At 43.9% G+C, this 27,309-nt stretch overlaps 1 protein-coding gene across 1 annotated transcript in view; it reads left to right on the top strand.

The window, feature by feature from the left end:
- KLHL18 (kelch like family member 18) overlaps nucleotides 1-27,309 on the top strand; it is a 48,049-nt gene that overhangs the window by 721 nt on the left and 20,019 nt on the right. The gene's annotated exons all lie outside the window — the stretch shown is intronic.

The raw sequence follows: 27,309 nt of genomic DNA, 5'->3' as shown, positions 1-27,309 counted from the left end.
AGGTCTCGGAGGATGGATTGGGTCTTCGTGGGGAGGAGAGGGATTCCTTAACCACCTGTTCCCTACTGGCATCCTGGGCCCAAGAGCCAGGCTTCCTCCCGTGCATTGCATCCGTTCCTGCTGGAGAGGCATGCTGTGCTGCTCCTTGGCCTAAATCCTGAGCCCTCTGGAGCCCTCCACGTGGGAAGGTGCTGCTGTGAATTGTGTTCCCTGTTGGGCTTTGGCTGGAAGGCTCTCAGCATCTGTGGAGGACCACATGAAATATATATACACATGCAGAGATCTTTTCGCCCTGCTTGTTTTCTACAGAATTAAGGAAACTTTTCTTCTTCCCGTATTTGAGTCAGACCTCTGGAGACAGGAGAGTAGAATGCTTAAGTGTGTGGAGATGGAAGGATTTGGATTAAAATCCTAGTGATAACCTTGGGCAAGTTTCTTAATCTCTCTAAGCTTCAGGTTTCCAAATTTAAAAACGGGGATGATTTCTAATTCTCAGTATTAGTGTGAGGATTCAGTGAGAAAATTTGTAGTATTCTTTGCATGATGCCTGGCTTAAGTTTTTCATCCTCCGAAGGAGGTTGGTTTTCTAGGAGAGGAGTGAGGGGCCTGAGAGGAAAAGGGTCTTCAGCGGGGAACCAAGGGGTTTGAGAAAAATGAGCTGGACTAAAGGAGGCAGAGGAAGTAAATATAAATGAGGGATTTTTGTCCATGGTGATAACATGGTAGAAGATGTCGCGGCTACTAGAGGTTTGTAAGCAGAAGAATGATCTGGTTGTGGCAGTAACACTTGGAGTGAGTAGAGACTGGTGAAAAGCAGTAATAGGGGAGAATTTGGGGGTTAAGATTTAGGCTGTAAGGGTGAGCCAGGGAAAGCTTGTGAGACAGAGAAGCAAAAAGGGTATGATAGAGGGGGATGGTTACAGATATTTCCTACATAGATTGAAGCAGTGTGTTTTGCCTATGCATTTAATGCAAATACAGAATATAACAACCCTTTAGCATAACAATGCTTGTATGATTTTTTTTCCCATTACACTGCTTTTTGTTCATTCAAAGGGACAAGAAAATTATCAGAGGTAGTTCCAACTGAGAGTGTCTGTCTAAATTGCTGTGTTTTAAGCATCTGGGACATAAGGACTGGTATAAAGGGACAGGTAGAGCTGGACAGGACCTAGAGAGCGTTTGCTTCATTGGTTTTCTAACTCTTCTGTACAGCCTGAGGAGTAGCTCACGGCAGTGTGATGGTGGGGGCCAGGGAGAGGCCAAACAAACCAGGCTGTCTTTCATTTCACCCCCCTTCACTAGAGCTGCTCTGTGAAATCTGTTTTGGTCTCTCTCTCTCTCTTTCTCTCAGGATAGAGTCTTTCCTGAAACTTCTGATGTTTCCGGAGTGTCTTCCAAATAAATAGGTACTGAAAAGTCAGTTGGAAGCTCTTTGGTGTGAGATGGATTTATTGACTAGTGGGCTAGGGCAGTGCTTCTCAATCTTTACCAAGTATTAGAATCACCTGGTGGCCTGTTCACACACTGGCTGATGGACCTCACTCCAGAATTTTTTATTCAGTACGTCTGGCATGGGCCTGAGAATTTACATTTCTGACAAATTCCCCAGTAATGCTACTCCTGGCCTGGGGCCACATTCTGAGAGCCAAAACTGTAGGGTGATGGACCTGCCCTTTTCAATGCGGTATGTTCAGAGTCCATGGACCTTCATTCAGGCTTCTGCCTGAGTGGAATAAGATTGGCTGTTATCATTCTAGGAACCTTATGATGGGAGGGGACTGGGGGCTCTTGCTTCTGTATGCAGACTTTCATTTAATCCCCTGAATGGTGCCACTTCCTTGTCTTCAGTGGTTGGTTCCCTGGTTGCCCAGGGTCTAGAGTCTATAGTTCATCCTGTCCAGATGATAAACCTCCAGTCTTCTGCTGGGGTACTGACCAGTACTGCCTGACTTCAGCCTCCCTTATGCTCACACCTTCAGAGGAAACCTGAGTCTCCAACAGTTGAGGTTTGGAAGGGACTCCGAAGTGGCTTGTCATGTGCAGCACTCAGTGTTCTGCATCGAAGTCCGTCACTACTCATCTTCCAAAGTTTGGTGATATTTTTGATCTGCTCTCTTTGTTTCTGCTTCTTTTTCCTTGGGAGCTTTGCTATTCCTTAATTGTCAGTCTGAGAGGTGGTATAGCATAGACTCAAGCCAGACTGCCTGGGTTGGAATCCTGGTTCTGCCACTTATTAGCTGTGGAAACTTGGAGTTTGGTTAAATGCTTAAGAGTTCCTTAAACGCTGGGGACTCAGTTCCTTCATCTGTAAGATGGGCATCATCACCTCCCTAATAAGAATGTTAGGGATTCCATTAGTTAATGCACTTAAAACAATCATGTAGTAAATGCTCAGTCGCAGCAGGTATTTATGAATAATGACATTTTTATGAATAATAATGATGGGGTTTCTAGAGAGAGGAGAAATAAATGGGTATGTTCAACCTGCCATTTTGAATTTGTTTTAGCTTCTGATGAATTCTGGATGATTTTATCTAAACATAATGTTCATTGTCTTAAAAGAGTTTGCAGACCACTGCTCTGCTTCAGTAACCTGCATTTTACAGATGAGAACCCAAGCCCAGAGGAAGGGACTCGTTCAAAGTCAGAGATGGAGTTAGGTGGGGCTAGGACTAGAGACTGGACTCCTGGTCTCTGTTCTCCTGCTCAAATGTTCTTTCGTGCTCTCCTGTGGCCTCTTCTATCACTGGGAGTGACGGAACTGATTCCAGCTGCTACCGTGTGAATTAATCTATTTCAGGTCAGTTGTACTCATCCTTAACAACAGATCATCTTTTCTGTCTTCCCGAGCTTTAGGGAGTGTGTGAAAGTTAGCGTTAGCAGGTATGACGCATTCTCGAAATTCACTGCCAACTCTTAAACCTTACTTAATTTTGTTTTTGGAAATATTTGAAATTTAAATTCCTTGGGCACCTGTTGGATAATTAAGAAGAGGCAGAACAGAAAGGGTAATAATACTGGATTTTAAAAATCACATTCTATGTCTATGTTGACTTGAACCTTTTTTAAAAAACTGAAAATGAACCCTCTCCCCAGAAAAATGCACATACTTAACATACATGCAAAATTTTGTGTTCAGTCTTAAGAGCAATTCCCAAGGCCCGTCTCTGGTTCATGGGTTATGAATCCAGCTGAGTATCTTTTTCCTATCAGAAAAAGCCCATGGTCCGTCTACATGACAAATCATTTTATCTTAAAGGTTAGGAGGATAGCAGTGCAAGACTTCTTGGCAACCTATAGCATCAGGCTTGGTCTGGGCAGAGAGGTTTGCATCCCTTGTGGTTCTCATCCCCTCTTCTCATCAGCTGGTTTCCTCTCCTTTCCTCTGGGCTACCAGTTGCCCAGTGCTCAGGCCGCATCTATCAGGTTCACGGGGTCCAGCGAGTTAGGCAGACTCCCCAGATTCAATAAGTGTTCACCACAGTTTGTTATTTATAAGATCTAGACCCACCACTTTAACATTTTTCTATTCTCCCCTCACCTCACATTCTCCTTTTTCTTTATTTGTGAGAGAAGAATGGGGTCACCAAACCTGCATATTATTCGCTGACCCATAAGCTTAGCAGAGGAGCTTCCTACTCTCTCTCTCTTATGCAAACACTAATGAACTTCATCGATTTGCTGGCATCGGCCTTCTAGCATTTTCCCAAGGCCCCTGCTAAGATTTTGAACCCAGATCTGAGAATTTATCCTCCAGAAGGAAATGCCTTTTCCATGGGTAAAAGGCACAGTATTAGAATATTTCCTTATGACCCACTAAATCCGGGTACACAATCCTCATTGAAACTGGCTTCAAGAGCCACACATTTGAGTCTAGAATCTTGCCTCATTTGCTCTCACACTGATTTGGTGACGAAAGAGTGTGTGGAAAAGGATATCAGGAAGTGAAGTAAGGACTTGCTGGTGCATGCCATTTTTATGTTCTGTGTGGTGTAGTGAGTTACACAGGTATAATTATAGAGCTGGGAGACTCCTATGAAAAGGAGCCATAGAGGTCCTCTATCAAAGCCATTCATTTTAAAGATTAAAAAACCCTGAGGCTTAGAGATATTAGGGGATTGCCCAAGGCACAAAGCTATATTATCTGGGATCCAGCATAGCTGTTTGTTGGTGGAAGGAATGCTTTTGCATCCTCTGTCCGATTACTCACCTGCCCTGCTGATGTTATGAAGCAGAGCAGGGAACACAAGCCATCTGCAGTGTCATTTTCGGGCATAGAGGACAGCGATGTGTATGTCCAGATGCAACACCATTAATGGCTCTATTTCAGGAGAGAAGAAAGATGCAGACTTTATTGGCTAGTCTTTTGCACAATTCAATTCTGGACTCTCTTGATTTTGAAATGGTACCGCATTGGAAAACTTGTGTTTCTGAATAGTGTTCATTCCCTGGTGTTTTCTACTGACTCTTCCCGGGCGTTTGTGTTCATTTCCAGCCTTGCGTCTTTTTAGTGAACAGTTAGAACCAAGAAGAAGAATGTGCTCCTTGACAGGAGCACTTAGGATATGAATTCATATTCATCGAAAAGTCAGTTTTGCTCTTTCTTTCTCAAGTTATGTTGTGGGTCGTGCTGTTACATTCGGATACCAATCAGAGGATGAGAGAGCTTGCTGCTGCCTGATGTGTGGGTAGGGAAAGGGAGTTGGAGGCATCCTGGAAAATCAGTTGCCACCCAGGCAGCATTCATGGGGTTCACCCTGAGGCTTCTGCGTGAATATAAGAAGCCTGTATTCGGGGATATTTCTCACGGCAGGTAGTTCCTTTATTGTTTTGTACATGAGACTCCATTGTTTGCCCCTTGGCCACACCTGGTTCAACTTAGAGGCTGGTTGATGGAAAATGAGATCACGTTTTTCTAAAGGTGTGTTCCTAGCCCCTTCTACATTGCAAGCCTGGCATCTCCTGCCCTACTTTTGATTTGTCGAGTGTCGGCATTCCTGTTGCCTCTTTGGTACAGAGCCAGCCAGTTTCCCCACAGTTTAGGAAGGCCTCTTCCACGTGAACAGCTGACCGCATCAGCACTCGTTTCCAGCTGGGGAGAAGAGAATGAACCAAGATGTGTGAACCAGGAGTTGGCAGGCATTTTCCGTAAAGAGCCAGATAGTAAATACTGTAGGATTTGTGGGTCGTACAGTTTCAGTTGTAACTGCTCAGCTCAGATGTTGTGGCACCAGAGCAGCCGTACGTAACACATACATGAATCGGTATGGCTTTGTCCCATTAAAACTTGATCCACAAAAACAGGTGTAGGCCAAACCCGTTGGCTCTGGCTGGTGGACTCCTGTTGTATAGTGATATGGCCTCTGTCAAGTTTAAGGCTTTTGAAGTAGGTTACACTTGCTTTATGGCCCCAGCATACACTTCTGTCGTTCCAGCACAGTATCTGGCAGTTGGAAGCATCTCTCGTTAAAGAGTACAGATGAACCAGAAGTGAAGAACTGTCTTTTTCCAGCTCACTGCAGGTGATCATGGGACTATCCTGGTTGGTGACTGTGAATAACTGACATAGGAGAAGTTACTGCTAAATTTTGCATCTCATCTTTAGAAGTCTTGTAGCTCTGCTGGAGCTTGAAGCAGACTGTTTCCAAAGCATTAACTAAAGACACCATGCTCCCTTTCTGTCTCAGTTGAAGCTGAGGATGCTTAGCTGCTTGCAGAATGGCAGGCCAGAGGAGACCGTGTTGGCTCCTGTGTTCCAGTGGACCTGACCGGCTGTGTTCAGGGCCGTGAAGGTAAGGGCCAGAGTTGGGGCTTCTGGCAGGCAAAGTAGAGAGTTCACATATGGCCCAGTATGTCTGGGCAGAGTATGCTGCATATCTGATCAGAATACAAAAATGCTTTTCAAAAAATGAGCTCAAGAATAGGAATTTTATCTATTCACAGCAGAATTACTCACCATAGCCAAAAGGTAGAAGGAACCCAAGCTGTACCGACTACGGACAGTTGACTGGATAAACAAAATGTACTCCCATTTTGTTGAAATGCATACATTGGAATATTATGCAGCCTTAAACATGAAATTCGGGGTGCCTCGCTGGCTCAGTCAGTAGAGGGGCACCGGCCTTGATCTCAGGATCATGAGTTCGAACCGCACGTTGGGTGTGGAGCCCACTTGATTGAAAAAAAATGAAAGAAATTCTGACATCTGCTACAACGTGGATGAACCTTAAAGACTTTATGCTGAGTGAAATAAGCCAGTCATAAAGGGACAGACACTCTATGAGTCCACTTAAAGGAAGTAACCAGAGTACACAAAGAAAGTAGAATGGTGGTTGCTCAGGGACTGGGAGGAGGAGGGAATGGAGAGTTAGTGTTTAATGGGGACAGAGTTTTAGTTTGTGAAGATGAAAAAGTTCTGGAGACAGATGGTGGGGATGGTTGCGCAACAGTGTGAATGTACTTGATGCCACTGAACTATATGCTGGAAAATGGGTAAAATGGTAAATTTATGTTATGTATATGTTACCACCATTTTTTAAAGAGCTAATCTCAAGATGGGCAAGTGAGATTGCTTATAGTGCTCTGATTGCAGAGACCCTAAAAACAGAAGCTGGTTCTGTGTCCAAACCCACTGATGAAAAACATGGGATACTAAGGAGTAATCGTCCCTGTTCTCTCGCTTTTGTAGTGCGCTGCCTCAGCTCTTGAGAGCCAGATGTCATCAGCTCAGCCCTGTAGCCACACTTCCAATGGTCACTTAAAAGGAATCGATTTCTAAGAGATACATATTTAAGTGATGCACACATGTCGTAAGCTTATTTTTCCTGTGCTGATTTGTAAAGTCTAAGTGTCCCATAACCTTGACAGAGCTATCCTGAGGACCAGCAAAACACTGCTGACATGTCTTCCAAGCAAAGGTTTGTTGGCATACTCTATAAATTACAAATGGCTTTCAAATCTATGTTTGTTTTGCTTATTTTGCTCCTAAATACTAGACCTGCATTTCATTTGTCCTGTTGATCCTCATGCTAATTTATGTCTCAAATGAAGGCTCTTTCCCTCCTAAGCCATGGCTGCTTTTTTTCACTTTGTGTATGGATGGCACACCATCCATGTAGTCAGGATTGAAACTCTGGAATTGGCTTTGGCTCGTCCTGTCTCTTTTCTGTGTGTTTTGTGGCATTAATCACAATGACAATGACATAATTATTTAGAGTATCATAACTCCATGAGAGCAGGGGCTGTGACTGAATTATTCATTGACATGTCTATATAACAGGCCCTTAGTAAACCACTGTTCTAATTCAGATCCTCTTCATCTTTTCCCTAACCCAGGATTTCTTAAGTAGCGTATTGAGAGAATTCTTACAGACACTTTAGGGGATGGTCCTCGTGCAGCTACCGGACTGTTTTTCCCCAGGCTCTGGTCCGATCCTGTAGTTCTCCGGCTCTGAATGGCTTCCCATTTCATTGTCATTCCCCAGGGTACTCAGCAGATAGGTCAGCACCTTCCATGTGCCAAGCACTGTTCCACGTGCTGGGCACACGGCTGTGAGCAGGATAGGCAACGCCTCTGAGCGTGAGCTTCCGTTGTGGTGGGGGATAGAGTGGCAGACAATAAACAAATACAGATAAAATGTCCAGTGATGATTAGTGCCATGAAGAAAAATAAAGCAGGATAAGGAGACTTAGAGTGTTATTTTTGTTAGAGGGACCAGAACCAGCCTCTCTGAGTAGAGATCTGAATGAAATGAGGGAACGACCCATGAGCGTATCTGAGGGAAAGTGTTATAGGTAGAGGGAATAGTGAGCACAGAACCCTGAGGCAGGAGCATACTTGGTGTTTTGGGAAGCATCAGGCAGCTGGTGTGATAGGAGCCAAGTGACCTGGGAGAAAAGTGGAAGGACATGAGGTTGAAGAGGTAGACCCCCAGGCCCAGCACAGTTCCTTGTGTGGCTCAGTGAATACTTGTTGAATTGAATAAGTGAATGAACGAATGAAGCTAGACAGTCATTACTCATTTATTTGTTTATGAGTGAAAAATCAGAGCAGGTGCTTGAGGCATAACATAAGAAAGGTAGGGTGCATTTTCCGGTGTTCGTGAAGAGAACACAGAATTTCTTTTTTTTTTTTTTAAGATTTTATTTATTTATTTGACAGAGAGAGAGATAGCGAGAGCAGGAACACAAGCAGGGGGAGTGGGAGAGGGAGAAGCAGGCTTCCCGCAGAGCAGGGAGCCCAATGTGGGACTTGATCCCAGGACCCTGGGATCTGACCTGAGCCGAAGGCAGACGCTTAACGACTGAGCCACCCAGGCGCCCGAGAACACAGAATTTCACCTGGACTTTTCACAGGAGACATGGTGCTAATGGCCAGAGCTAGAGAGACCAGTTCTGGCTTGTTCTTGAAGTCACTGCTGTTTGCACCACAGAGAAAATCAGAGGTGAGAGACTTGCCAGGCAAGCAGGAAATAGACCAGGGCTGCTCAACTCTTGGTGGTTTAAAAGGTGCTCCTACTCATGTTTGGGATAGCTTGTCATATTTCCCCTGCCCATAGGCTGTCCCTTTAAGTGGGCAGGACATCTGGGGAGAGCCGCCGGGCAGTAGGTGGCTGGGTGGTAGGTGGCTGGAGCGCTGGAGCGGGGGACTGGTTTTCGGAAGGATTAAAGGAAAGGCTGCTGATTTAACCGCATCTCTGATTATTCTAAGCTGCTTGCAGAAATCCATCACTGCGTCACTGCATCTGTGAGATGTAAGAGAGAGAAGCTTAAGCGTGTCCTGTTGGTGCTGACCGCCACTCCTGGTTGACTTTTCCAGGACCACAGGCCGTGTTCTTGATATTCAGGATCCTCCAGACTGGGCCCCCTCTCTGTTCTCCCCTAGTTGCCTAGAGGCTCCTCTTGCTGGCTGTGTCTTCATGACGTGTCGTCTCCAACTTCTGAGCCGTGGCTCTAGCATTGCTCTGGCTTGGAGCATCGCTCACCTATGCCAGCAATCTTTTTTTTTTTTTTTTTAAGATTTTGTTTCTTGGGGCGCCTGGGTGGCTCAGTCGTTAAGCGTCTGCCTTCGGCTCAGGTCATGATCCCAGGGTCCTGGGATCGAGTCCCACATCGGGCTCCCTGCTCTGCGGGAAGCCTGCTTCTCCCTCTCCCACTCCCCCTGCTTGTGTTCCTGCTCTCGCTATGTCTCTCTCTGTCAAAAAAATAAATAAAATCTTTAAAAAAAAAAAAATTTGTTTATTTGACAGAGAGAGACCGCGAGAGAGGGAACACAAGCAGGGGGAGTGGGAGAGGGAGAAGCAGGCTTCCCACCGAGCAGGGAGCCCGATGCGGGGCTCGATCCCAGGACCCTGAGATCATGACCTGAGCCGAAGGCAGACGCTCAACGACTGAGCCACCCAGGCGCCCCTGTGCCAGCAATCTTACCCGTGCTCCAAGGCTCCTTTCACATCTACTTTTTTCTCAGGGGGAAAGAAGTGGCCAGACACTCCTTCCTCTATTCTCCTGAGGCACTTTGCATTGTGTCTGTTCAGCATTGTCTTGTGGTCGCACGCTGCACGCCTGTCTGTTTCTAGGAAGCACAGACCCGAGCCGTCTTCTTTCTTTGGCCCTGTCCTCTTATGGTGGGGGGCGGGTGTGTGAAATCCCTAAGAGTCTTCTCATATCCTTTCAGGTGCACTCAATCTTTCCCTCTTCCTTTGGACCTTAACCCCTCGTTACTTAGTATTGTCCGTGTCACCTTAGAGCCCATTTGGAATGCAGACTCTCTGGACCCACGTCAGACCTACTGAACCAGAATCTGGTGACTCTTCCACCCTATGCACACGAAGATTTGAGAAGCATTGCCTTCACACTTTGCACCCACTCCCCTTACCGTACTGAACACAGTGTAGATGTGCCTGCGTGATCACTCTTCCTGTCCAGATGTCGAGCTCCTGCGGCCTGTGAGGCATCTATTATCCAGCACAGTTCTTGGCATGTTTCAGGTGCTCAAAAATGTTGGCTGTATTACCTGAAAGGGCCCCTGGTATTATGTTTGAGATGCTCCTTCAGTCAGCCTGTTAATGAAGTGCATAACTGCATGGAGCCTTGCTAGGTGCAGGAGGCAGCCTGCTGTGGAGTGGGCATCGACCCCTATCTTTGGCATTTAAAGATCAATCGATGGGGGAGAGGGATGCACGTTATTAATTATGAGACGGGCAGGGTGTGACACGTTCTGTAGCTGCACAGCTATTACCGGAGGCCTAAGGGAACAGTTATTTCCAGTTCACAGGATCTGTGATGGTTTCGTGCAGAGGATGGTGTCTGATTGGTGCCTTGAAGGATGAATAGGACTTTGACAAACAGACACCGTGGGAGGAGGCATTCCAGGCTGGGGAGAGCCAGTTCAAGGGCTCAGGCATGAAAGTGCACACACAGGATGTCTCTTTTTTTTTTTTTTAAAGATTTTATTTATTTATTTGAGAGAGAATGAGAGAGAGAGAACACATGAGAGGGGATAGGGTCAGAGGACGAAGCAGACTCCCTGCCGAGCAGGGAGCCCGATGCGTGACTCGATCCAGGGACTCCAGGATCATGACCTGAGCCGAAGGCAGTCGCTTAACCAACTGAGCCACCCAGGCGCCCCAGGTTGTTTCTTGAACAAGTAAGAGATTGAGGTGGAAGGTGTGATTGGGGAGGTGGGTGAGTATAGACTGAACTTGAATTCTTTTTTTTTTTTTTTTTTTAAAGATTTTATTTATTTATTTGACAGAGAGAGACACAGCGAGAGAGGGAACACAAGCAGGGGGAGTGGGGGAGGGAGAAGCAGACTTCTGCTGAGCAGGGAGCCCGATGCGGGGCTCGATCCCAGGACCCTGGGACCATGACCTGAGCTGAAGGCAGACGCTTAACGACTGAGCCACTCAGGCTCCCCTGAACTTGAATTCTTGTGGTGTGGAGTCCGGACTGGTAAGGAACATCTGTAAATCACATGCTGCTAGGACAGTTAGCTGTTCAGTGGTTTCTATGGACTCTGCCCTCCTGTCTCCCTCCCTTCTCACATTCTACCTTGCTGGACATGGGTGGGAGGCAGGGGAAGGGTTTGGGAGGGGTGGGACAGGCCTGAATGTTTTACCTGGCTCGTCACTCGCTCTGTATGAGACCATGGCCCACATCTTTTTTTTAGTCCTAGCTGGTCAGCCACTTCCTCCCTCACCCCTTTCCAGAGTCACTTACCCAGTGGGGCCCCCTAAAGCAGAGAGATTTAAAGCTCCATCAATAGAGGGTTTCACACAGTGTGCTTTAAAATGCCATCAAAACTCTAGACTGAACCCAGTGTGTTTTATTATACTTGCTGTCTGCTTCTCAACCCCATGGGTCTGTGAGACTCATCATTTCTGCTTTTGGTGAGGGACTGGACTAGCTTCCCTTTGCCCATATTGTGGGCTGTGGGCAGGCCATCCAGCATTCAAGATGAAAGGACGCTCCACTTTTCCTTATATGCCACCTTGATGGAAATGCACCTGAACAAGGCAACCATAGTGTGGCTTGTTTATTTCTTCTGCTGTTGGGAATGCACTGTCAGCCCAGACGCCAAGTCCTCCTCAAGTCGTCCCTAAACCTTACCATCTTTTTCTTGAGCCTCTTACTTCAGCTAACTGAATTTCCACATAAGATTAGATAGTAACCCTCTTGATGCTTCAGTGTCTTCCTCCCACCAGCTCTGTCAGTCCTGAGCCAGAAGATAAAGGTTAAAGAGAAGAGATGAAACTCATCAGAAGTTTTGTTATGTGTTTGTATCTCAGATGAAAGACTGAGAGCTATCTCTTAGATGAAATGGGCTCTAGGATTCATTAAGTACCCTTGGCAATGAGGCACTGTGTTAAGTGCTAGGGCATAGCCTTTCCTTTCTGTGGGGGAAAACATACATCCTGGAGAGGGAGACATTCATTAGGGACCATATAATATATGCTACAATATACGCTGGAGGCTTGTACCAGGCGCTACAGGATGGAGAGCAGACTGCCTGGGAGTCTGGGAAGCCCCTCAGAAGAGGGAGCATTTGAGCTGGATTTTCCTGGATGAGCATCCAAGTAGAGGAAATAGGGTGATTTAGGGGAATTACCAACAACCAAGAAGAAAGGCATGATGGGGGATAAAACTGTTGGGGTAGATGTAAGCCAGTTTAGGATTTGGATCTGACTTGTAAGCAGTGGGGAGCCCAACAAAATGGGGACTAACGTGACAGTTGTATTTTGGATTGATTCATTCAGAAATTTGATTCATTCAACAAATACTGCATGTTCTTTGCTAGACTATTCCAGGAAACATACAAAGATTGCTCCCTTAGTGGGTCTCATGTTTTAGTAAGATGGGTAAGTTAGTTACGGCAGGCCACCACCATTTGCACTTGTCAAGGTTACCCGTGACCTCCACATTCAGAATGATCTCCACAATATAGAACTATTCCATAACCACAAAGATTTCCCTTGTGCTGCCCCCTTATAATCACACCCATTCCCCTTCCACCCTCCATCCCTTGTCTCTGGCAGCCACCCATTTGTTCTCCGTCTCTCATTTCAAGAATGCTATATAAATGGAATCATAAAGTATGTGACCTTTCGAGATTGGCTTTCTCTACTCAGCAGAATGCCTTTGAGAGCCATCCAAGTTGTTAAATGTATTGATAGTTTTTTCCTTAATATTTCCAAGTAGTATGCCAGGGTATGGATTTTGTTTAACCATTTACTCATTGAAAGACATTTAGGTTCCTTCCAGTCTGGGGCTACAAATAAGACTGCTATGAACATTCATTTACTGGATTTTGCATGAAGATAGGTTTTCATTTCTCTCCCCAAGATCACAATTGCCCAAGAGCACAATTGCTGGGTCATCCAGTAATTTGATTTTTAGTTGGTTTTGTTTTTAAGATTTTATTTATTTATTTGAGAGAGAGAGCACGAGTGGGAGGGACCGAGGGAGAGGGAGAGAGAGAATCTCAAGCAGACTCCACCCTGAGCGCAGAGCCCGACATGGGTCTGGAGCCCATGACCATGAGATCATGACCTGAGCCGAAACCAAGAGTCGGAGACTTAACCAGCTGCACCACCCAGGCACCCCTGATTTTTAGTTTTAGCAGACATTGCCAAACTGGTTTCCACAGTGGCTGTACCATTTTAAATTCCTATCAGCATGTATGAATAACAGTGGTTAATTTTATGGATCAAGTTGACTAGGCAATGGTGCCCAGTTGTTTGGTCAAACACCAGTCTAGATGTTGCTTGTGAAGGTATTTTTTAGATGTAGTTAACGTTTAAATTAGTATACTTTGAGTAAAGTAGATTACCTTCCGTAATGGGGTAGGCCTCATATAATTGTTGAAGGCCTCACCCGCAAAAATTGAGGTTTCCTGGGGCGCCTGGGTGGCTCAGTTGGTTAAGCGACTGCCTTCGGCTCAGGTCATGATCCTGGAGTCCCTGGATCGAGTCCCACATCGGGCTCCCTGCTCAGCAGGGAGTCTGCTTCTCCCTCAGACCCTCCCCCCTCTCATGTGCTCTCTCTCATTCTCTCTCTCTCAGATAAATAAATAAAATCTTAAAAAAAAAAAATCAGTTGGTCATACTGGTGTGGGGTTACTTCTGGGCTCTTGGTTCTGTTCCTTTGGTCGAGGTCCCTATCCCTGTACCAGTACCATGCAGTTTCGTTTATGCTGGCTATATAGTAAATCTTGAAATGGGGAGACTGATGCCTCCCACTTTATTTTTCCATTACACTATTTAAATTATTATTATTATTACTATTTACCTTTTAAACCATTTTTAAGTGTATAATTCAGTTGTCATGATGATGCCAGCAAGCTGGGTCTGGGGACCCAGAGGATGAATGGAAATCAAACACAGGCCAGCAGGAGGTAAAAGGGGAATTTATTGCAGGTACAGATAGAGTGTCTGGGAGACTCATCTTTCTTTGGGGTCTGGGGGTTTTTATTGAAGAAGGTGGTCTGGTGTATGTGTCCCCTCAGGCATCCAGGAACTGTTTGGAACAAGGATGAGGGCCCAAGTGCTGCTTGGAGCCCTAGGGCCTGGGCATCTAGATATCCAGAGCCAAGGTGGTCTGAAATGTGCATATGATGGCTTCCGGTCATTCTCACCTGGTCCTTCCTTAAATATTATCTATTCTAAAGAAAAGGAGCAAAAAGCAGATTTTTATGGAGTCCTTTAGTCTCCCTGGCTGAATTAAATGCATTTACAATGTTGTGTAACCATCACCCACAAAGTCTATTACAAAACTTTTTCATCACCCAAAGCAGAACCCTATAACCATTGAGGAATAATTCTCCATCGCCCCTTCCCCTGGCCCCTTGTAGCCTCTTTCCTATCTCTGATTTTGCCTATTCTAGACCCTTCCTATAAGAAGAATCATATACAATATTGGTCTTTTGTGTCTGGTTGATTTCACTTACTATAATGTTTTCAAGGTTCATCCACATTGTAGTATGTATTAGAATTTCATTCCTTTAAAAAAAAAAAAAATAGGCTTAGGGCGCCTGGCTGGCTCAGTTGGTAGAGCATGTGACTCTTGATCTTGGGGTCATGAGTTCGAGCCCCACGCTGGGGGTAGAGTTTAATGAAATTAAAAGAAAAAAAGCCTTTATTTTTTAGAGTAGTTTTAGGTTCACAGGAAAATTGAGCAGAAGATGCAGAGACTTCCCATAAACCCCGTAACCCCACTATCAGTGCCTGCACCAGAATGGTACATTTGTTAATATCAAACTCACATGAACACATCATCATCACCTGAAGCTTATAGTTTACATTAGGGTTCACTGTTAGTGTCATATGTTCTGTGTTTTTTGGCATGTATGGTGACATGTAAGCACCATTATTGTATCATACAGAATAGTTTCACTGCCTTAAAACTCATCTGTGCTCCACCTGTTCATCCTTCCCTCCCCCCAACCCCTGGCAACCACTGATCCTTTCGTTGTCTCCATAGTTTGCCTTTTGCTGAATGTTGAAATCACGCAGTATGTAGCCTTTTCAGATTGGCTTCTTTCACTTAGTAATATACATTTAAGGTTCCTCCATGTCTGTCATGGTTTGATAGCTCATTTCTTTTTTGTGCTGAATAATATTCCATTGTCTGGATGGACCACAGCTTATTTACCCATTCAGGTCCTGAAGGGCATCTTGGTTGCTTTTAACTTTTAGCAGTTATGGATAGAGCTGCTATAAACATTCATGTGCAGGTTTTTGTGTGGACATAGGTTTTTAACTCCTTTGGGAAAATCTCAGGGAGTGTGATTGCTAGGTTGTATGCTAAGAATATGTTTACTTTGTAAGAAAATGCCAAACTGTCTTCCAGAGTGGCTGTACCATTTTGCATTCCCAACCAGCAATCAGTGAGAGTTCCCGACTCCACAGCTTTGTCAGCATTTGGTGTTGTCAGTGTTTTGGACTTTGGCCATTCTAATAGATGCATGGAGATACCTTGTTTTAATTTGCATTTCCCCATGACATGGTATGGAACATTTTTTCATATACTTATTTACCATTTGTGTATCTTCTTTGCTGAGATATCTATTAGTCTTTTGCCCATTTTTAAAATTCACTTGTCGGGGCGCCTGGGTGGCTCAGTCGTTAAGCGTCTGCCTTTGGCTCAGGTCCTGATCTCAGGGTCCTGGGATCGAGCCCCACATCGGGCTCCCTGCTCCGCGGGAAGCCTGCTTCTCCCTCTCCCACTCGCCCTGCTTGTGTTCCCTCTCTTGCTGTGTCTCTCTCTGTCAAATAAATAAAATCTTTAAAAAAATAAAATAAAATTCACTTGTCTTCTTATTAGGTTTTAAGAGTTCTTTGTATGTTTTAAGTAACAGCCCTTTATCAGATATGTCTTTTGCAAAAATTTCCTCCCCGTCTGTGGCTTATCTTCTCATTCTCTTGATGTCATTTCTTTTTAAGGCTACATAGTATTCTACTGTGCATATATCACATTTTGTATATCCATTCATCTTTTGATGGGCGCCTGGGTTGTTTCCACCTTTTAGCTACCGTGAATAATGCTGCTGTAAACATGTGAACACACAAATACCTCTTCAAGACTGCTTTCAATTCTTTTGGGTATATACCTAGGAGCAGAATTACTGTGTCATATTATTATCCTATGTTTAACTTTTTGAGGAACCTCCAAACTTTTCTGCAGTGGCTGCACCATTTTATATTCCCACCAGCAGTGCAAGCAATGCACAAGGCTTCTAGTTTCTCCCCATCTTCACCAACACTTGTTTTTTTCTGGGTTTTTTTGTTGTTGTTTTGGTTTGGTTTTTTTGCTAATAACTAGCTATGGTCTGTGTAAAGTAGTATCTTACTGCAGTTTTGATTTGCATTTCCCTGATGACTAATGATATTAAACATCTTTTCATGTGCTTATTGGCCATTTGTACTTTATTACTCAAAATTATTTCAGCTATTTTAGTTCCTTGGCCCGAAGAATCTTGACTGTATCTATAAAAATAATCTTGCTATGGTTTTGATAGGAGTTGCATCAAATCTGCCCATCAGTTTGGGGAGAAATGACCTCTTCACTGTTTCGAGTGTTATAATTCTTTAAGACCTGCCTGGTGAGCAGAATGGGGGCCTTGAGGCACCACAAGGGCCCATTCAGAGCTAAAGCCACCTTTTTCCTTTTTTTTTTTTAAGATTTTATTTATTTATTTGACAGAGAGAGAGAGCACAAGTAGGCAGAGACGCAGGCAGAGGGAGAGGGAGAAGCAGGCTCTCCACGGAGCAGGGAGCCCGACGTGGGGCTCGATCCCAGGACTCTGGGATCATGACCTGAGCTGAAGGCAGCCGCCCAACCAACTGAGCCACCCAGGCACCCCTAAAAGCCACCTTTAGATGTAGCCCATCTACTAAAGCCAGGAAGGAAGGTCCCTCTTTTCTGATTTCCCCCAGGGCTTTCTCTGGACTATGGTGCTCAGAACTCTGGCTCTTAATAGCAGAACTGCCTTCAGCAAGACCAACCATTTATTGGTTCATGTAATCAAACTGGAGAAAAGACAGTGTTGATGATGGGCCAGGGACTGAAATGCTGCTAAGACACTTACCCTCCATGGTCAACACCCTCCTCCCACTGCAAACTGTTTTTTCATACATGGTGGTGGTGGAGCATCTGATGGCTCCTTGCTATCCTGGGGGGATTGTCCTTCTTTCTCATTTGAAAAGTCATGAGGAAGGGTCTCATTGGTAGGGCTTAGATCATGTGTTATGTAGTGTGGTTGGAATGAAGATAGAAGATCCCAGAAGAAGGTAAGGAGCACTAGACAGAGCTGAGGTGAGATGGAGTCTATAGCTAGTCGTGTTTTTGGAAGGTTTTTAGTGGCATGTGTTGAACCACAAGTGTTTTCTGTTAACCTTCAAGTAACCTAAAATAGTTCAGTAATGGATCATCATCATTACATTATAGATAATTGATAGTTAATGCACGGTACATTGTTAATGTATAGTTAATAGCTTTATCTATATTATATAGCAATTTAGAGAGCCATATCTAGTTAATGGTAAGTGATAGAATGTCATGGTAGTAGCCCTCAAGTGTTACGGTTATTTGAAGATTTACTATACCTATTTATGTATGTAAGAAAAATTTGAAGACATGGGTAGGAAATCATAAGGCCCCCCTGCTTAATCTTCTATATGCTTTTCTAAATTTAACCAAGAGAGCCTGATGTCCATTCTGACTATAACCTTCAGTGAAACTGCCATTCTTCTTCAGGGTGAATTTATTTTCACAGGAAATTGTTGACTTTCTGGGCTGAATTGAGGGTAGAGTTGATATTTTAATTTCAGTGACTATTTACTGAGCTATATAAGGGATGTATAAGACCCTTATTCCCCTCAGGGACTCTGGAGTCCACCGAAGTGGGTAAGAACAGAAAAATGCAGTGCGTATGACTGTGGCTTGACATCTCTAGCATGGAATAGCCCTACTCGTCTAACATCTGAGTAACATTTTCTTTGGGGGGTGGAGTGCTGGCTTGAGCTGGCTTTGTGCTTGGCGCTTGCTGAGTAAGGTGTTGATTGATACCTGAGGTAGGAAAGCAGGTGCTTCGAGGCATCTCCATGCAGTCCACCTCTGACATTTCGGATGGACAAGGCTGCTTTGTTGCTGAGCCTAATTAGCAGTGAAACTCCGTGGGTGTAGGGGTGGGGGTGGGGGGCAGAAAGAGAGAATAATTGTGTAACTATGGTTAAGAAACTGAAGTTTAAAAAAAAGACACATTGGTGGTGGGCAGGGCCCATACAGGCCATTAATGGCTCGAGTGTGAATGCCTCTATTTCGGGCTTAGCTCATTTCCTTTTTAAAAGGAGCATTTTGTAGAAGACACTGTTTATCTCGGTGGTGGATTCCACAAAGTGCCAACAGTTCATACTAGTTCAGCAGGAGGAGTTGTGAATACCAGCAGATCAGGTGTGAAGTGGGTTGCAGGGGTCTTAAATAAGTGATCAGCATCTTTCTAGAGAATGTATTCACATCCCTCTTCATAATATGTTCCCTGTGACTCTAGAGCAGAGGTCAGCAGGTGGTAACTATTTTTGGCTTTGCAGGCCATTGATCACTGTCACAGCTACTCAGATTTGCCATGGTATGGACATGTCTGTGTTCCAATAAAATTTTGTATGTGGACACCAAAATTTGGATTTCATTTGATTTTTACATGTCATGAAGTATTAGTCTTCTTTTGACTCCCCCTCCCCCCCAAAATATATATAAAAATGTGAAAACTACACTTAGCTCATGGGCCACACAAAAACAAGAGGCAGGCCGGATTTGGGCCCATAGACTGTATTTGCTGACCCCTTCTCTAAAGGTCTTAAAAATAACTTCTATAGGGGCGCCTGGGTGGCTCAGATGGTTAAGCGTCTGCCTTCAGCTCAGGTCATGATCCCAGGGTCCTGGGATCGAGCCCCACATCAGGCTCCTGGCTCAGCGGAGAGCCTGCTTCTCCCTCTCCCTCTGCCTCTCTCCCTGCTCATGCTCTCTCTCTCCCTCTCTGTATCTCTGTGTCTCAAGTGAATAAATAAAATCTTAAAAAAAAAAAATCTATAAAGTTTTAAATTTGAGGACATTTTATTTATTTAACAAGCAGTTATATTGCACTCAATATGTGCTGTGCGCTGTTTTAAATGCCTTACAGATGTTAGCTAACTTAATCCTCACAATAACCCCATGAGAGAGGTACTGTTTAACCCCATTTTGCAGATGTGTGAATTGAGGCACAGAGAGGTTGAATAACTGGCCCATAGTCACACAGCTAGCAAACAGCAGAACCTAGATTTGAACCCAGGTCATCTAGTGCCAGCCATACTTGTTCTTTTTTTTTTTGTAAGATTTTATTTATTTATTTGACAGAGAAAACATAAGCAGGGGAAGTGGTAGGCAGAGGGAGAAGCAGGCTCCCTACTCAGCAGGGAGCTCGATGCTGGTCTCAATCCCAGGACCCCGAGATCATGACCTGAGCCAAAGGCAGACGCTTAACCAACTGAGCCACCCAGGCGCCCCCAGAGTACTTATCTACAATGATATGCTGTCTTTTTTTTTTTTTTTTTTAAAGATTTTATTTATTTATTTGACAGAGAGAGGCACAGCGAGAGAGGGAACACAAGCAGGGGGAGTGGGAGAGGGAGAAGCGGGCTTCCCGCCGAGCAGGGAGCCCGATGCGGGGCTCGATCCAGGACCCTGGGATCATGACCTGAGCTGAAGGCAGGCGCTTAACGACTGAGCCACCCAGGTGCCCCTATGCTGTCTGTCTTAAAAGATTTATAATTATTGATTTTCTAGGCTAAAGGAAGTTTAGAGATTAACCCATCCCTACTACATCTCCATTTCATAGACACATTCTCGCACACACCGGCTTCATAGCCTTTGTGATTCAAATTTGTGTCTCAGTAAAATTATGGATTACCATTATGCACTTTCAGCATCTCTTGTGACTGCCTGAAAGCTTAGTCTTATATCCCACTTATCCCAAGGGTAATCTGTCTGTACAGGCTGGGCACTTAACTGTTCACTTAGTGTTTTATTTTTGTTCATTGTGAGATGCTTGAAGGTAGGAGCAATAGTATCAAAATGTTTTCCATCAAAGAGAAATCTATTCTGGGCATATCTTTTGCTTTCTTTGGGAACACCTGTCTCAGATTACTCCCAACTCAGATTTTGCCCTGCTGCTTTTCCTGCTTGAATAAGCAGCTGGTTGAATCTTGAGCCCCACCTGCCTGTTGATAGGGAACAGAATTTGTGGTGTCATGCTACACCATCCCTGTTGATCTAAAGATACCACCAAAGCAGTGCTGTGAATGGAAAATTTCCCCAAGGAAGAACATGGAAGCTGGGTGTGCGTGCATGCGTGCGCACATGCATGTACGTGTGTGTTAAGGCAAGTCAAAACTTAGGTGGATGATGAGGTGCTCAGGATTTATGGTTCCTTTTGCTATAGTCTCGAACTCTACTAACCAGGAGGAGCCTTGGAGAACCTACAGAGGTTTCTGAGTTATTACTAGGGGCCCTCATATCCACACGTGCTCCGATCTGTTGGCCAGAGAAATGATGCCTTTAAGATGTGTGTATAATTGCTTTTCATATGTATGTAGATGCCATCATGATCAAAAAGAAAAACTTTACTGAATTCGTGTTAGACTACTGTTATTAATACAATGACTAACTGGTGAGAAACCTGATCCAGTTAGAGCCCCTTAGTTACAGATGAAGAAACTGAGGTTCAGGGGTGGAGGGAAGAGATTTGCCTGGATTATTACAGAAAGAACAGCTGGCCTGGAAGCTGGTGCGATATGTATGTACCATATGGCTTGTGCTGTATCCCTTGGGATGAGCAGATAAAAGAGATGGGCACATGTTTTGACATTTAATGCTGTGCTTTCTAGTATTGTCTGATAGCATGGTTGATCACAGTACCGTTTACCAGTATTTATAGTGCTTCTCTTGAGAATCTTAAATTTTTTTTACTATATTCCTTGCTATACCACCATAAGTAATAATCCTACCTGGAAATCCAGTCCAACCTGGAAACAAAGCATAGTAATTGGGCAGCTCCCTTATATCTGTAGTAGAGCTGGCTCTGAAACTCAAGAGTTTTAATCTCTGTGAATCTGACTGAACTCGTGAGGATTTCAGTTATTTATATCTTAGTCTCACAGGAGACTAAATAGGGCTGTGGCTCTCAGCTGAATGCAAAACAATAACTTTTGTTAAATCTCTGCTAAGTGCCTGACACTGTGCTAGAGTATTTTCATGTGTATTATATATCACTTAATTTCATAAGCCCAACATTGCAATTAGGAGGCCCCACTCAGAAAAAGCTAAGTAGCTTCAGTCTTCTCTAGAGCCCATCCATCCGGTTATTTATTCATCTGTGTACCATTGTGGAGCACCTCGGGTTTGTAAATGTGCCCTTGAGTCCTATCCCATTGGTGGCCAAGCTGGGACAGATCAGCACAGATCCATCCCTCCAAACAAGACCCAGGATTGGCAGCAACATCAGCGTGGTCTGCACAGGACCATAGTTTTTTTCCACTGGAACTTCAGGAATTTGGGGTGACTGTGGTGATTTGGTCAAATGACATTCATGTCAACCAGTTTCATACTCCTTTATATGTGATCTTCTCAAAAACTCTTGAGAAGTCAGAGGAATAGGAATGATCTCCTAAGTTGGGAAGCTAAGGGGGGAGGAGGCCTGTAAAAGGTGACCTTGCTGGTGCTTGCTCGTGTGGGCCTTCTAGCTTCCGTGTTCACCACCACGGCTCCCACGCCCTTGTCTTCCTCCAGGCATCTCCTTGCTTCTTTTCTCATTTTCTCTTCCTTTCTGTACTTTCCTTCTGCTGCATTGCAGAAGCATCTTCTTCTAGATGAGCTTTAAATGTTAGAGTTCCTCAAGGCTGTCTTACACCCTCTTCGGGCTCTGAGCTCCCTCCCTCAGTGACCTCTTCTTGTCTCTACACTGATGACTCCCAAAAGTGTCATTTGAGCCTAGACTCCATTTCTCTGTGTTCCAGACGTACCCATCCACTTCCTACACAGTATCTCTGTTTGGATGCCTCCCAGGCACTCGGTGGCATCTTGTACAAAACTTGACTGGATCTTCTACCCCCAACAGCCCCTCTCTGTCATTTCTGATCAAAGTGAATGGCAACTCCCAGTTCATGTTCTCCCTGCAGAGAGTGACCCCATCGCTTTAGAGACCCTTCCTTAGTACTTTTGTCTGGTTTCCTAATAATCTTAAAGTAAAATGTAGAATTCCTGAGTGCCGTGTCTACTTTTCCAGCTTCACATCACATTACTTTCCTTTTCATATCTATCCTTACATCATGGAGGCCACTTTGATTTTTAACATTCATCGAAGGAATAGTGTGTTCCATGATTTTTAAAACCAAGTATAGAGAAGTTGCAGCACATGTGGATTTAAGCTACCCATTGACTTTTAAACCTTATCTTCCTCCCCTTCGTATAACTCCATTAGCTCTTAATTTTCCGAACAAAGCTGTTAAGAGACATTAAAGCTACAGGGGCTTCATAATTTAAAAAATATATGGAGGAATCCTATAGGTGACCAGGAATGCTTCAGTCTCTTCTCCAGATCCTACTGTGCAGAGCCCCTGCTTAGAAAGAGGTTCTGCATCCACTGTTTGTAGAAGCCAAGTGGCATGAGTGCTGAGTCTTTGCTGCAGTTTTAAGTGGAAGTTGTTTGGGCTCTCAGTTGGAATGGATTTTTTTTTTTTCCTTAGAAGCAAATTTGGAGGTGTTTATGTACCCAGGAAGTCCTGTGATTGCCCCTAATTTGCTTTGTAGATGCTAGTCATTGCATATCATCCCACAGTGGTTACGTGGCTGGTGCCGATACACACGCTTATTAAGTGGTAGTGTGAGAATGGGCACTAGGTGTGTGCTGTGTGCACAGAGACCTGATATACTAATCCAGCCCAGGCAGCTTCCATATGTGGTCATGAGTTTAATTCTTTCAGCTCAGAGTGTTTCATTATACCACAGATTCACTTCTTTCCTTCTGCCCTAGCTTGCACTTGGAACCTGACTTTTTTTTTTTTTTAAGATTTTATTTTATTTATTTGACACAGAGAGACACAGCGAGAGAGGGAGCACAAGCAGGGGGAGTGGGAGAGGGAGAAGCAGGCCTCCCGTGGAGCAGGGAGCTCGATGCGGGGCTCTATCCCAGGACCCTGGGATTATGACCTGAGCCAAAGGCAGACGCTTAATGAATGAGACACCCAGGCGCCGCCCCCCGCCCTTTTTTTTTTTAAAGAGGAATCTGACTCTTTCCAATACTTTAAATTTATAGTCTGATTCCATTCTATTAGTAATACTTAAAAAAAAAAAAAAAACTATTTATTTGACAGAGAGAGAGCACAAGTAGGCAGAGCAAGAGGGAGAAGCAGGGTCCCTGCTAAGCAGGGAGCCCGACATGGGGCTTGATCCCAGGACCCTGGGATCATGACCTGAGCCCAAGGCGGCCGCTTAACTCTCTGAGCCACCCAGTCGCCCCTGTTGGTAATACTTTTAAACAAGTATTGTCTGAGAGTGGGCATAGCAAAATGTGATTAAAGGTAGGGATGTATGCCAAATAGTATTGCCTTTCTGACCAACCAGTTATATGTTGCTGATTATTTTTTTGTAAATTCTGTTGCACTATTTCACATTTCTTTGCCACCTTAGGAATGGAGAAGTGGGGAGATTTGAGGTAACAGTATAATTGCAGATCAGTGGAGAAAGTGGCCTTTGCTTGGGTCTGTGTAATTCAAGATGTTAAAATAGGGAACACACTTGTCCTCCTATGTAGGCCTTAATTTACAGTATTAGACTTATCAGTAATAAAAGAATGTTTTTATTTCCCATTTGCTTTGTCCCTTTTTAAATTTATTTTTTATTTATGTTTTTTAAAGATTTATTTTTTTTAGAGAGAGAGCACACAAGTGGGAGGGGCAGAAGGAGAGAGAGAGAGAATCTCAAGCATACTCTGTGCTCATTACGGGGCCTAATCTCACAACCCTGAAATCACGGCCTGGGCCGAAACCAAGAGTCAGATACTCAACCAACTGAGCCACCCAGGGACCTCTGTCCCTTTTTTTAAGTGAACTTTTAATTTTGAGATAATTGTAGATTCGCATATGGTTATTTGAAATAATAGCAGTGAGATCCTTTGTACCCTTTGCCCAGTTTCCCCTATGGTAATAGCTTACAAAACTGTAGTACAACATCACAACAAGGATATTGATACTGATTTAATCCGCCACTCTTACTCAGATTTCCCCAGCTTTACTTTTATTCACTGGTGTGTCTGTGTGTGTTTAATTCTATATAATTTTTATCATGTGTAGGTTTTTTATTATTTCAAAAATTTCCCACTTGGCTGAGAACTTAAGCTGGGAGGAGGTCTGTTATTTACTGGGTCCCTCTCAAGATCCACTAGTAAACAGCTTAAGCAGAATTCCTTCTCTTTTACATAAAAGGCAAGTTACGTAACTTCTAAATCTTGGTTTCCTTTTCTACAAAATGAAATTCGCAGCAGCTACTTAATGTAGAAGGTTGCCGTGAGGACTAAAATGAGAAAAGAATGCGTAACAGGTACTTAGCAAAAAGGAACTCAATAAATGATCATCTCTTTTTTTAAGTGACTTTTTGAACTGAGATTATAAATGAGAGTATTTGGGTTTTTTAAAGCTTTTCACAAAAATGTGGTATCCTATGATTGTAGAATTGGAAGGTCCCTTAAAATTTTGGAACTGGTGAAGGACTCCCCTAAACATTCTTAGGTGATAGGCTCTTATTCTTTATAATAAAACTAAAGCCTGCCCCCCTGTCACTTCTAGATCTGCCCTCATCCATGTAATGGCCCTTCTAGGGTTGGAGGACAGCTACTCTGTCCCCCCCCCCCAAATTATGTTTTACAAATGAGCTATCCTTAACCATTCCTTGGTAAAATGTAGCTTCCAGACCTTTTCCCATCTTGGTCTCCCTCTTGTAGATAAAGACAGATTTGTTCTTCCTTTTAACAGAACACAGAATTCAGTTGTAATCTGGCTAGCATATCCCAAGATAGGCCTGTCTTCTCTTTAGCTGAGCTTTTTGGGGAAACCAGGTCACCTAGTTTATGCACATACAGTTTTGTTCTTTTGTCTTCTGTTTACTTTCCAGATGAAAAATAAATACGTGGCGATTTAACACAACTAATTGAACCCCTGTGCCTGGCTGTAATACCATTAAAATGATAGTAAGAGGGAGAAGAGATATCAGCAAATGAGAGATCAATGGAATGTTGAAACCAGAAAGTCTGAAGTATGATGAACTTAGAGAGCCAGAGGAACTGAAAGTGCCTGCTGGGGGAGAAATAAAGAAGAAAGAGGATTTGTAATGCAGAACCCTGGAATAGTTCCAAAATTGGAGAAGCAAAATACTGAAAACAGGAAGATTAGTTGAAAGTCTGTATGAAAAGCAATTAGTTGCCTGCAGCTCCTCCCCCACTTTCCCAGGAGACAGGAGTTTTAGTCTTCCACATTGAACCAGGGGCATACCAAACACAGAAGAGGGGATGGAATATGGAGCAAAACTGAACCTAAGGGCTTTAAGGCAAAGGTCTAAATAGTGAATGGTAGGATTATCCCCCTCTCTCACCCAGTTTCCAGAATACCTACAGGCAGACACTCCCATGCAAGAGATTGGAAGATCTGTCTCTGATAAAGTTTGCCCCAGAGAAAAAGTCCTAAAGATACTACCTTTAGCAGTCCTCAATAAAATGGCAGGTTCTTGCTTGATCACCCTGATGTGAGGTCCACCAGTTGATGAGCCTAGCCACCCCCACATAAAACTTTCAATCTAAAAATATAAGCAGATAGCCAGGTGTCACGAGGCATTTATTTTTATTTTTTTAAAGATTTTATTTATTTATTTGACAGGGAACACAAGCAGGGGGAGCGGGAGAGGGAGAACAGACTCCTTGCTGAGCAGAGAGCCTGATGCGGGGCTCGATCCCAGGACCCTGAGATCATGACCCAAGCCCAAGGCAGACGCTTAACCAACTGAGCCATCCAGGCGCCCATCACAAGACATTTAAAGCAAGCCTCTAGCATAAAAGACAGAGACCAAAGCAAATGAGGGAAAAAACTCAGAGGAAATAGTAAAAGCAGGGAGGAGGAGGAGAAAAAGAAGAAAAAATTTAACTATAATATCTTGAGAGAGGTTAAAGAAAATACAGCATTCATGAAAGATGAATAAGATTCTTTCAATAAAAAGTGGGGTGGGGGACCTTCAGAAAACAAGAAAGACCTCTTGGAAATTAAAATACCATAGCCTTATAAAAAGCTACAACACAGAAATATTGAAAGATAAAGTTGAAGAAGATTCCCAGGAGATAGACCAAATGAAAGAGGTGGGAAATGGGGAACAGGTGAAAAAATGCAAGATCATTCTAAGAGGCCTAACACTTGACTCATGGAAATTTCAGAAGAGGAAAAATAGACAATAGAGAGGAGGAAATTATCAAAGAAATAGGATGGAAAGGTATTCCCAGAACTGAAATAAAGTCTGTAGATTGAGGCAGCATGATGCATGAAAGGACACCAACACCAAGGTATAACCCTGTGAGAATTCAGAACTCTGAGGATAAAGAGAAAGCACTAAAAGCTTCTAGAGTGAATAGTCACATACTAAGGGTTAGTGTTCAGAAGGGCATTAAATTTCTCAAAAGCAACAAAGTAGAAGACAATGGAGCAATACCTTCAGAATTCTGATAGAAAAAATATTCCCAACTTAGAATTTTATAGCCAGCTAAACTATCACCCAAGTTGAAGGCTAACAAAGACACATTCAGACATATTGTGCATATGCCCTATGATGGTGTGATATAATGAGTGTGTATTTGGGGGGCACCTGGGTGGCTCAATCAGTTAAACTCCTGCCTTTAGCTCAGGTCATGATCCCAGGGTCGTGGGATTGAGCCCTGTGTTGGGCTCCCTGCTCAGCGGGGTGTCTGCTTCTCCCTCTGCCTCTGCCCCTCCCCCTGCTTGTGCTCTCTCTCCCTCTCTCTCTCAAATAAATAAATAAAATCTTAAAAAAAAAAAAAGTTCTTAAAAAAAAAAAAAGAATATGTATTTGGTCTTTTTCCCTTGTTCCTGGCACAGAGCTTCTAAAACCCTTGGAATTTCCTGAGTGGTAGGGGTGATAAGAGCATCTTTTATTATAATATTCAGTCTTTGCTCCCAGTTCCTGACACAAGAGCTTCTAAAACCTTGGAATTTGGGGCGCCTG

The sequence above is a fragment of the Neomonachus schauinslandi genome, chromosome 1, assembly GCF_002201575.2.
Source record: "Neomonachus schauinslandi chromosome 1, ASM220157v2, whole genome shotgun sequence".
In the NCBI taxonomy this organism is placed as follows: Eukaryota; Metazoa; Chordata; class Mammalia; order Carnivora; family Phocidae; genus Neomonachus; species Neomonachus schauinslandi.
This window is presented reverse-complemented; position numbering and strand designations above follow the sequence as displayed.